This window comes from Stegodyphus dumicola, chromosome 4 (assembly GCF_044657685.1).
Source record: "Stegodyphus dumicola isolate Sdum_Otavi_A_Nest chromosome 4, ASM4465768v1".
In the NCBI taxonomy this organism is placed as follows: Eukaryota; Metazoa; Arthropoda; class Arachnida; order Araneae; family Eresidae; genus Stegodyphus; species Stegodyphus dumicola.
Genome location: NC_140771.1, coordinates 131,572,032 through 131,583,685, shown reverse-complemented (window position 1 = coordinate 131,583,685; position 11,654 = coordinate 131,572,032).

Genomic DNA, 11,654 nt, shown 5'->3' with positions numbered 1-11,654 from the left:
TGTTAAAAATGTGCTTTCAGTATGCCTGATTTTTGTATTCGAATATGTGGCTGTGTGTTCCTTGTAAACGCGAACTGACATATAAAAATTTCTTGGATGTCGAAAGGAAGATATTCTACTCGAAAACTTCAATTAAATCGAATAAATTCATATGCCGCAGGAATTTCTAGAAATATTTGTTTTTAAAAATTTTATTATTAAGATTTGAAATACAAATTAGTTTTAAAATATAGGGGAAAAGTATGCATTTCTTGGAACTTTTTTGGAAAGAAATCTACTGGTATAAAATCGCTTAAAAGCAATGGAGTGTAAGTTAAGTAAAACAGTTAATGTATAGAAGAGTTACATATACTGCGCACAAAAATTAGTCAGAGGAACAATAAGCTAAAGAATTAAATTAATTACATTAAAAGAATTTCGTTAGAAAATAACCTCTCCAAATGTCAGTGCTGATAGCAGCCACTACGAATGAAAGTTATTAAATTCCTAACTTAATTAATCCGTTGGTACTCAATAATTGTCACCTACCAGCGGCCGCTCAGTAAACGTCGCTGAACACTGATAATTCGGTCTGAGGTTCGAATCCGCGAACGGGTTGGCTGCAAGGGCGTTTTCGTGATTTTTCCCACGTGTAACGTGTATACGAGCCAGTATCCCTTAGAAAGTCCTCCACGAAGGCATCCCTCCTCTAAGGCAGATAGCCCTCGAGGCTTTGCCGTAATCGCATAAAACCAAACCAAATTAAAAACCAATAACTATGTGTTCGCGATGCTAGGCTACATGGCAGTTTTCGTGGATTTTTGCTGCCTATTTTTAACGCGAATATAAGCCAATCTCATTTAAAAAGTCCTTCACGAAGACGTGCTCAGACTACGAGACCTCGCTTGGGATTACGTTTGGACTGTTAGATTAATGACAAAGCTAGCAAAGGGCGATCTGTTTAAAGAAGGTATGCTTTCGTGAAAGACCTTCTAAGGGAAACTATCTCGTACCGGTGTTACATATAGGTAAAATTCACGAAAACGCAGATGTGGTGAGCCAGTTCACAGAGGTTACAATCCAGGTCAAACTACCAAATAGTCCTCGTATATTTTGTCATGAGCTAAATAAAATAAAATACAATATCGCGAAAGGTCACTTTATGCTATTGAAATTGCAATAACTTCGTATTATACAGGCTATCATTTTGCCTTTGTTATGAGATTTGGATCTTTTCCGTTATCCAAGCAAGCCCACAATGGAATGCTGGTAGTTCTATCCGGGGTTCGAATCCCGGCGAAATGCTAGCTACATGGATGCTTTCGTGTCATTCTCATGTGTAACGTGTACACAAGCCGGCTCCCCTTAGAAAGCCCTCCACAAAGGCATCCTTTCCCTTATGTAAATACTCTCGAGTGCTTTGCCATAATTAAATAAACCAAACGATTACAGCATAACATGCTTAAAATATTTTGTATTGAAAATTTTATGCGTCAAAGTTGGTCCCCGTTAAATGAAATATGCTGTTTTTTTCTTTGCTTATATAGCAATGTTCTTGTTTTCAGAATATGAAATGTCAATGAAATATTTTTAATAATGTCTCATTCTGTTTTGTTTTTGCTTAATGAAAAAATGAATTTAAGTAACAAATTTCGTATGTTTAGAAAAATTTTGCCATTATCGAAATGAGTTGCTGTCGAAGTGCATTTTCTTACTAGCGCATATATTTGTAAAGAGAAAATTGTTTCGCGCGTGTTATCCTATAACTGAAAAGATCAAGATAAATTTCTATAGGGAAATAAAGTTATTAATTTTAAATAAAAAATAAAGTTATTTGTAAATTAAATGTGTTTTGAGGCAAGAGTAAAAATACGAGATATGCAATGAATTTAAAATAACGATGTATATAATAAGGATTTTGCCGACAGACATTCCCCGCGAAATTTGCTAAAATTTTCTATATGTAGAATTAATGTATATTCCGCTTAGTATTAGAATTCAGTGATATAACACCTCACTTTATCAGTGTAATTATGTGTTATATCGAGATTTAGTTATGCCCGATACCAGCATTTTATTTTTGTTTTATAAATCTGGTTCGTTTACTGATATTATGTTTATTAAATACGATTTATCAGGTTTTCAAATTCTATCAGAGCCCAATAATGGCCCACCTAGCTAAAACCGCTAATTACTACTAATTCCACTCGCACTGAAACCAAAACGAACAAATTGGCTGCATAGTTGGGTTTCATAGTTTTTCCCATGGATATGAGTGAGTTTTACTTAGAAAGCCTACCACGGCGACTTGTCTATCCTTAGACAGAAAGATCCCGTTTGATTTACCATATTTCAAATAATCGGACAAAATTTGACAAAAAAGGCTAATAAATGCATATACCGAAATCAACTAAATTTGAACGCATATTACAAAAATAAAATAAATGCATATAACGTAAAAAGTGATATCACAAAAAGTTTTTTATTATTTTTAATACACTAATTCCTAAATTGCATTATTTTCAAATTTTATTTCATTTTAGTGTACGTATTAATGTATATTTTATATGTTCGAAAGTGCGATTGTTTAGTAAATTAATACAACTTAGTAAATTAGGCATTAAATAAATCTGATTTGAAAATACATGCACTTAGGTGAGATTTTCGTAACTTGAAAAACATTACTTGCAAAATAATCTCTACGAAAATATAATAATACTTTATCTTCCTACTTGATTCTGTGAAAACAATTTAAATTAGCTTATTACTTTTTTTTTCTATATTGAAAACAACTTGATTTTTTTTTAAATCTTGCTGTCAGAACGAAAGTATTTAGAAGTATAAAAGTGGTCTTTTTGAACACATGTTTCTGCGGTATTTCTTTACAGACGTAGATCAACAGATAAGAGGCCAACTCTAGATGTACGCATTGACAGATTTCACCACCAAAAGGCCTTTTCTCTAACATAGTGGACGCCACTTTTATCTTCTTTGTAATGTAATATAACTAAACCCGTTGGCCCTGTTTGTTTGTAGCTTCTGAGAACCGTTCGCATTTGAATGCGTCGGAGCTTGAGTGACTGAAAGACTACTTATTCCCAAAGCTATTAGTCAGACACCAATAAAAATCTGTTATTCGTATTTCTACTCTCTCTCTATGTGAGTTCTTCAAATCCAGGAAAGGGTAATGCGTGCATTTGGGTGCATGTGAGAAAAAAAAAATTTTATGCTTCATTTTGTATTACTTGTATAGTGAAACATTTCAAAAAACAGCTTTACATGCAAAGTTTTTCTCTGATGAATGAACTCAGCTGAAAACACGTTACTATTTTCTGTAAATCCCCCCCCCAACAAAAAGGATGCTCTTTTAAGTGAATTAAATTCTTATTGTGCTCTTATTACATTTTTCTAAATTTTCTGTTCCCCTTTTCTTATAATACATAAGCAATTTTTTAAATATGTGTGACCCCTGAGCGCTAAGATCGGTAAGCTCGTTAAAGACTGGTAATTTGAAGGAATTCAAATCTCGGCAAATGAATTTATTGCAGGGGAGGTTTCTTCGTTTTTCCTCATGTGAACGAATACGAATTCTTTCCCTTTAAACGTCCTTTACGAGACGCAACTCCTTTTAGGAATATAATCTTCCAGTGCTGTGAACAATTCTAATCACCGGTGTATGTCGAAAATCACAGATATGCTCTGTTGAAAGTCGAAAAGAGAGATCATAAAGTGCCATAATAGTTTAAGTTGTTGCAATAAATAAGATTTGAATCATATAATTTAGTAAGTTTTTATTACTGTTATTTTATTTTCTCATTTAGAATGTACTGTATAATTAAGTAAGTTTTTAACTTCTATTATTTTTCTTTCTCATTTTGAATGTATTGTGTGTTTTAGGTTCTCATGTTCTTAAGTTCTTATTTCAAGTCTCAAGAGCGTTTATTCGCGACTGAATTGCGGAGAAGAAAATATAATATTGTTATATGTTCAACATTCACCATTAGTACATGGTGAATGTCGACATTGACCGGTTAAGTCAGAAATAAGAATATTTGGAAAATATTTCGGACATACACCAACAGACTATGTGAATGTTGACATTCACCGATGAAAGTCGACATTCTCCAGATTTCGGTGTTTCACCGTAACATATTTTATATATTTATATATATATCCACTTTGTTACCCGGCTCAGTGATCTCAGTTTCTTTACACTTATATGTTTGTAAATTGTAAATTTTTTGCTTTAAAAATGATTGACTTATGTTGTTCTTATCTTCCGGTTAAGGTTTTTATGCCTTCTCTATGCAATGTTTTTAGAATTATCAACAAATTTAAAGTTCTTTTAAGTGCCGCTAAGCCTACTAATTTTTTTGATGGCGGCCATTGCTTGTTTACATTTGAAACAGCAGAGTAGTGGATTTGTTGCCAATCTAGAGAAACGTAGCTTCGCAACAACAAAGATAACGCCTTCATTTATTATTGCGAATTAAATCATGCTTAATCCTTTCTGGAATTTTTCGAAGAAATAAGTCATTAAGAAGAAAATACAGATATTTTGAGTTTTTATGTGTTTTTGCATTGTCGCGAAGTGAGAACTGAATTAATTGAATGAGAAATACTCAATCGTCTGTGAAAAACTGTTTCTTTTTTGTTTTGTTTGCTTAATTGCTTTTATACATCATTCTAGCTTTATTATAGGATTTGAATAGAACATGAGGCAACGATTAGATAATTCTTTAAATGATATAAATTTTGTGCATTCTGTTTTATAATATGAACGAAATATAATACTAATGAACGAAATATAATAATAATGAACGAAATATAATACTTAAGTGAATCTAGCGCCAGAGTGTCGCTATGGTAAACAAATAGAGTGAATTTTAAAGAATGCATTTATTCTATTGTGGTTTATGCGCTGTCGGCGAAGTAGATTTAATTCAATCCAATAAGTTTAAACGAAATGCAAGAGAAATGCGCATAATTTAATATTCCGTACAAGGAAGTCATGTGGTGTACACATCAGATTTTTATAATAAGGTAACATGCGCTAAACAGTTTTGAATAGAAAGAAACCGCTCACGCGCTATTGGGCTTTCTCAGCTTACGAAATATGTATTTTAAGTTGGTTATTTACATAACAGAAGAACAAAATACAGATTATAAATAGTGCATTTTACTGACAAAACTTTCTTTGAAAAAAATAAAAGTATTGCAAAGAATAAGAGATATAGTTAACTTAACAGCGGCCGATAATCAGTGCTGGTCCATATGTTTTTGCAGAGAAAATCATTTTGCTCGTGCTGTCGTATAACAAAAAATATACATAGATTATTTTTTACAGTTGTTAAAATAGTCCTGCACTATCTGTTTTAAGAGAATACCTTCTTGGAAAATTTTTCAAATTGAAATTGGCTTGAACTCGCATAACGCATGGGGAAAATTATAAAGACACCAAGCCGCTAACTTGTTTGGTTGCTAGCGACAAATCCAGAACAAACTTCAACATCCAGTACTCTTATTCACTCTAGTGAACGTAAATATTTGTTTGTATATTAGTAATAGTATTAAAATAAAAATATTTATTCTAATAAAAGCTGTTGTTCAAAAATACACCCTTGTAAGGCATTTTCTTTGGTTAAGGGACTTCATGTGAATAATTAATTCTACGTTGAAGCAAGACAATTTCTTAGAACTTAATGCTTCAAACAATTGAATGCTGGGATTCCTAGGAAAGAAAATATCCTCAAAAAGTATATTCCACAAAAAATATTGAATTATACTCTTATAATGACTTATTAAATAATTGTTATAATTATTAAATATAAAGCTTACTTATTTTTTACAAAATGTACAATAATATACCCTTTATTTACAAAAATGCCATACTGAACAATTATATTACAAGCTAATAAAATAACAACATTGTATTGTTTCTTATTAACTATGTGTCATCTTTCCTTTCCAGCTTTCTGTTATAGGATAATGTTTTTAATCCTATTTCAGACAAAGTGTACTGGTGTTTCAAGGACGGGAAGGCAAGAATTTTTAAATTTAGTCAATAAATTTATGATCACCTGAAAATTCATAAAGAAAAACTATTTCAGGTTAAAATTCAATTTCAGAATATCTTGAACGTATATAAAAAAGTGAAATGGAAATTTGACACTGATATTATCACTGTTTCAGCCCTTAAATAACCCTTAAATAAATGTTTTGTTTATTGCTCTTAAAAACAGATCAGGTGTTTAAAAGTTAATACCATAATTTTTGTATTAAAAAAAAAATCTCGAAATTATTGCTAAAGAAAAAGCAGAAACAAAGGCATTATTATTTATTTATACCTAGGCAAATTTAATTTCTTTGAGATCGAGAAGATATTTCAAAGCAAATGTTTCTGTTATATCCTGAAATCACCTAATTTTTTGTTGTCATAAATCAAATGAAAAAGTCCCATTTGAAACCCATCCCTTTTTCAAATCAGCTAGCTATCCAGGTACAATCATGAAAATCTTGTTCCGCTCTTGAAATTAAGATATTCAGTTACCAAATCTTAGCTCGCTGAATAATTAACTTTACTTAAAAGAACATATTTGGTATACATTAAGTATATATTGTTCATTCAAAAAACGAAATCTTTTCAGAAAATAACATCCGTTTTAAAAACTAAGTAAATTTCAGCATTAAATATGCTTTAAAAGTTTAAATTTTGAAATCTCCTTAATATTTAACTATAGTTTCTCTAAAAGCAAGTCTAAAAGTCACATCAAGTTAAGTTGATTAAATTTGCCAGAAATAATAAAACAGATATTTTTCATAGCAATTATTCAAATATTATGCTAAATATCTTAAATTAAAGGTAATATTTAAGTAAAAAGAAATTTAAAATAATTATTATCTGCATGTAAATGCATTTCTAGTTTATGACAAAAGCATGGAAAATCAGAAATAATATCAAATGCAATCGAACTATAAACATTGCTTTTCAAATATTTCAGCAATCTCACAGAAGAAATGAATATTGCACCAGATATTTTTTAATATGGATTTTATTAATAGCAGTTTAACCAATCTGCGTTGAAATTCTGATGATAATCAATGACCCAGCGATTTAGGTAACTTAGATTAAACATGAAAAATAATAATAAAAGAAAAGCGGGTAAATTTTAAAATCAAGTTATTTCAAAATAAGAGTCTTTTTAGGAAAGAAAAACCTTTAAGATAGTATTCGCACCTGTAGCCTGCGGCATTCGGACGGTCATCACGGAGAAGCTATTATAGTCATTTGCAACTTTCTTGACAACTCGCATCTACAGGTATTAATATTTATGGTAGTAATCCATCTTACTTACAGTCGGAACCCTTGATCTAGTATTCAGGGAGGGGAAAGAAATAACAATAGCAGTAGCTGGCATTTTTCAGAGATTTAGGGTTATTTTCCCGACATTTTAAGGGAAGCTCGGTCCAAAATTAGTGACAGTTTTAAAGGTATTTGTAGAAAAGAACTCGACAGGCTAAGGGTTAAAGTAAACGGAAATTTCATGTTCATAGTGGCACTATTTGCGTAGAATCTGAATAGATGTATCTTTCAGATGCGAAATGTACCTTCCAAATTTTGAGTAACTAGCACAACCTCTGCTTGGTGTTGAGATTTCAGTTTCCGTCAGTGTATTTGTCAAGCAAAACAGTTTTCACTATTGATGGCTTTGGATGTACTATGGTTTTCATTTGTTTGATTTTTAGCTTTTTAAATCCTTATGAATTTTAGATCTAAAACTTATATGAGGAGTTTAAAAAAAATTGGCCAGACCAAATATCTTTTAAACTATTGGTTCTTAAGAAATATTTCTAGGTTTAGTAATAAATCGAATAAGACAAACTTAAAAATTATTTCCCATCTTTAAAATTTAAATGCCTTGTAATTACGTAATTACCGTAGGTAATTCAAATGAAAACTTTGAAAGTGCAATAAGGGTTATGCGATCTATTTTGAAACCCGAAGCTGTCCCTGTGGTTTAAAAAGTAGCCGACAGGTGCTGCAGTACTGAAGAAAGGAACAATATCAATACCCCTCTAGTACTAACATGCATAGCACAGACTTTTTTTTTTTTTTTGGCAATGAATGTGCTAAATCAGTTGAAATTCATTTCTTTGCGAAAATGCAGCAAGGTGACTAATGTTCATTCCTGCAGCAAGTGCATGAGTGATGGAGAAAATTTAGAAGCAGCGTCACTTCTTAGGATAATTGCCATATGACTATATTAGGTATACTGTATACTGACAAAGAAAATATCTCCACTGTAAGAAGAGTTTGTGTGTGGGTGTAAGACAGGTGTATCGCCGTGAAAAAAATTACCATTATTTCGGATATTAATATTAGATCAGCATGCGACGATGTGTTGCGATTTAGTTAAGTGCCGGCGAGCTGGATGCCAACTCAGCGGCTGTTGAACTGAGTTGTCCGTTCCGTTGATACGTTATGTAGAGATTTTGTCTTTATTCTGGTCAATTCTAAATGCTGTGCGATTTTGTGAAAGTCCGGAAATAGGGACTGGGCAGTAGTATCTGCAGGCGTCGGTAAAATGAAACAGATTTTGAACTAAGGATCCTTTTCTTCATGTGTCTGTTGCAGACAGAGAGTATTTTTTCTCTCCCCTTAATATTATGCCAGTGGATGCCCATTTAGGCAGCAAACGCGCGTTGTGACATTTCATGCATTAATTGTCTGAAAGCCTCAAAATAAAAGTTACAATTTATTTCATTATAGAATCTAACCGGATGCGGCAGCTTTGGCAAAAAAAAAAAGAAGCTTGACTTGGAGCATGGCGCACTTTATTATTTAAATAGTCTTTCGACTGTAAAGCAAACAGAAGGGTAGACAAACTTATTAATTTCTTGACAGACGTTTTGTTGGCATGTAAAAATTTTCAGAGACCTCCCTTCGCGAGAAATATGAAAACAAAATACCCTACTCGTCCTTTGAAAAAAAAAAAAAAAAAAAAAAAACTGCGTAGGAAAATTTGTGCGGCGCTTAATTTTAGTTGCTACCTGCTTATAACTTGGCGGAAAAGCTTATGGCGGACACGTTTACACAGTTCGTCGACTAATTAGATATTCAAGCGAGGCATGATTGAATCATAAGATAGCTTTTAATTATAATTAGGTGTAGTTAAACGGGAGCGATATGTCGTAAAAAGAGGCTTTTATTGCAGAAGAGGTTGTTTGTTTTGAGTTAGATTTTAGCAATATGAAGAGGAAATATTGAGGTACTTCCAGGTTGAATGAGAGGATATTCTGATAGCAGTTTTTACTGGATGCAGAACCTGGCTACATTGTCATTAAATGACATCTGCATTCTGCTCTCACCCAAAACATTTTGCCACCTGAAACAAAAGCATCGAATAACAAAAACTCTTATAACTCGTTGCTGACACCCTAAAGATTCGGTATTACCAGGAAAGTCATGCTGAGTCTCTCCTGGAATGCAAACAGAATAATTTTGTAACATTTTATGAAAAAAGAAGTAAAAGTGACCTTAAGTGGTTATACCTCAAAATCACCTTCGTCCTATAATCAGGAGTGAAACAACGAGGAATTCTGACTTCGGGTGTATTGTTACTTCATGACAATGTCCCACAGCATATTTCCCGTTGTCATATTCCCCGTTAACAGTTGCATCAACCCAAAATATGAAATTTGACTGTTTCCCACACCTACTTTATTCACCAACCTTTCCCCAGGCCAGTAACTTTCATATAGTTACGTTATTTTCTTCCTACAGTACTTTCGTTACCTGGTTTGCGCGGATTTGGAGTGAATAACGAGAACAGCACTCGATGAAGTATCGGAACACACTTTATTGGCCAGTGTTATTCAAAACAGCTCTAATAACACGTTTACGTAGTCGTCGAAAAACTACGATAAATATGCTGACACAATAAACGACACAGCCTTCACACTATCAGGCTATAACGGTGGAGACAACTTCACGGCAAAGCACCAGAGTACAGGTCCGACTCTGCTCGATCGTTTTCGGAACTCTACGTACACTCGAGACTCCCCACGCTGCAACTCGCGATGCACTCGACGATACACAAGAGTACAGCTCTCGACTCAGCACACTCTAAGGAAAAACTCGACGATGCACTAACTCGTGATACACTAAAAGACTCTCTCGCTGCACTCGACGACCAACTCGGAACTCGCTAGACTTCCAGACAATCGCTCAATGACTGACTATCGACTCGCTAGACGAGGCACTAACTAACTCTCCGCGTTCCAGCAATGTTTATAAAACTTTTGGGCTTGTATTCGTGAACATTCTGGGCTAAACCGGTAAGAATTCGCTCCAGAAGGTTCTCCATCCGTTCATGGCATATCGTCAATTTTGTGATTAAATGTCGCCAAATGGGCGATTTCTAGCCAAATGCGGCAACCCTGTCTTTCCTGCCATTTTCTGGGAACCTAAACATGCTTTGCGGGGAAACTATCTTACCGCGCCTTGGCATTTCGTAACAATGTGTTCGGATGGAGAGGCAAAAACCGAAGTTCTTGAGTGGCTACAACCACAGTCAAAAGAATCATTCTCATGAGATATCCATGCACTTTTGAAATGCTAGAATACGAGCATTGGAGGTCATGAAGATTACATCGGAAAAATTATGTATGTATAATTTTCTTGTACGATAGAATTCCTTTTAACTAGTCGCAACGGGACCGCGCTGAATCCGGATAATTGAATACATATTTCTATACCTTACTTGCTCATGTTTTGTGATGCCATCTGTAGAAATTACAATATATCAAAATCTGTTTGGAGTACTTTTGATCTGTCGGCCAAAATTAAATAATTAACATTAAAAATCATACACGTATTTTAAAACTGAAACACATAACATGATTTTATATTTAAGGAAAACAAACTTAAAACATTTGATGTGTACACCACATGACTTGCTTGTACGGATCGTTAAATTATACGCATTTTTTCCTGCATTTCATTTAAACTTATTTCTTCGAATTTCATTAGAGATATATTTCTCATTCAATTAATTCAGTTCTCGCTTCGCGGCAAGGCAAAAATAATAAAATACAAAATATCTTCATTAAATATTGAAAGACATAGAGAAACATAAAACTCCAAATACAGTTAAAAAATTAAAAACAATTTTTACAATTAAAATTACAGTTTCTACGCAAAAACAAGCAATTCGGCCAGCGGGCAATAAAGTTTTTGGAAGCACAAAGCTGAAAGTTTAATTTTGGTCTCACTCGGCAAAAAGACACTGTAGATGTAGAAACTGACTCAATTTGTTGTGGACGCTATGCTGAGTCAATGTGTGGGATAGTTTAATAACTTTGTAGGGATTTATATTTATTTTAACTTGCAAGTTAAGTTTAATTTTAAGCTTTCCTATAAGTCTTCATTCTCCTAATTGTCAATACCAGAATATTTAAATTTTGTAGCGTGCGTGAAGAAATGCAAAATCTACCTTGAGAAAAGTTTAAATACCGAGTTTTAGAAGGAAAGCTAGAGAGTTTAGGCTTTTGCCGCCACCTCTGTTACGTAAGCTTCTATTCCCGGGGGTTGTTGCTGGTTTACATGCATAACAGCTTTTAATTTGCTACCACTAGATTTCGACGCCACTAGGTTTTTTAAATAACAGGAGTTT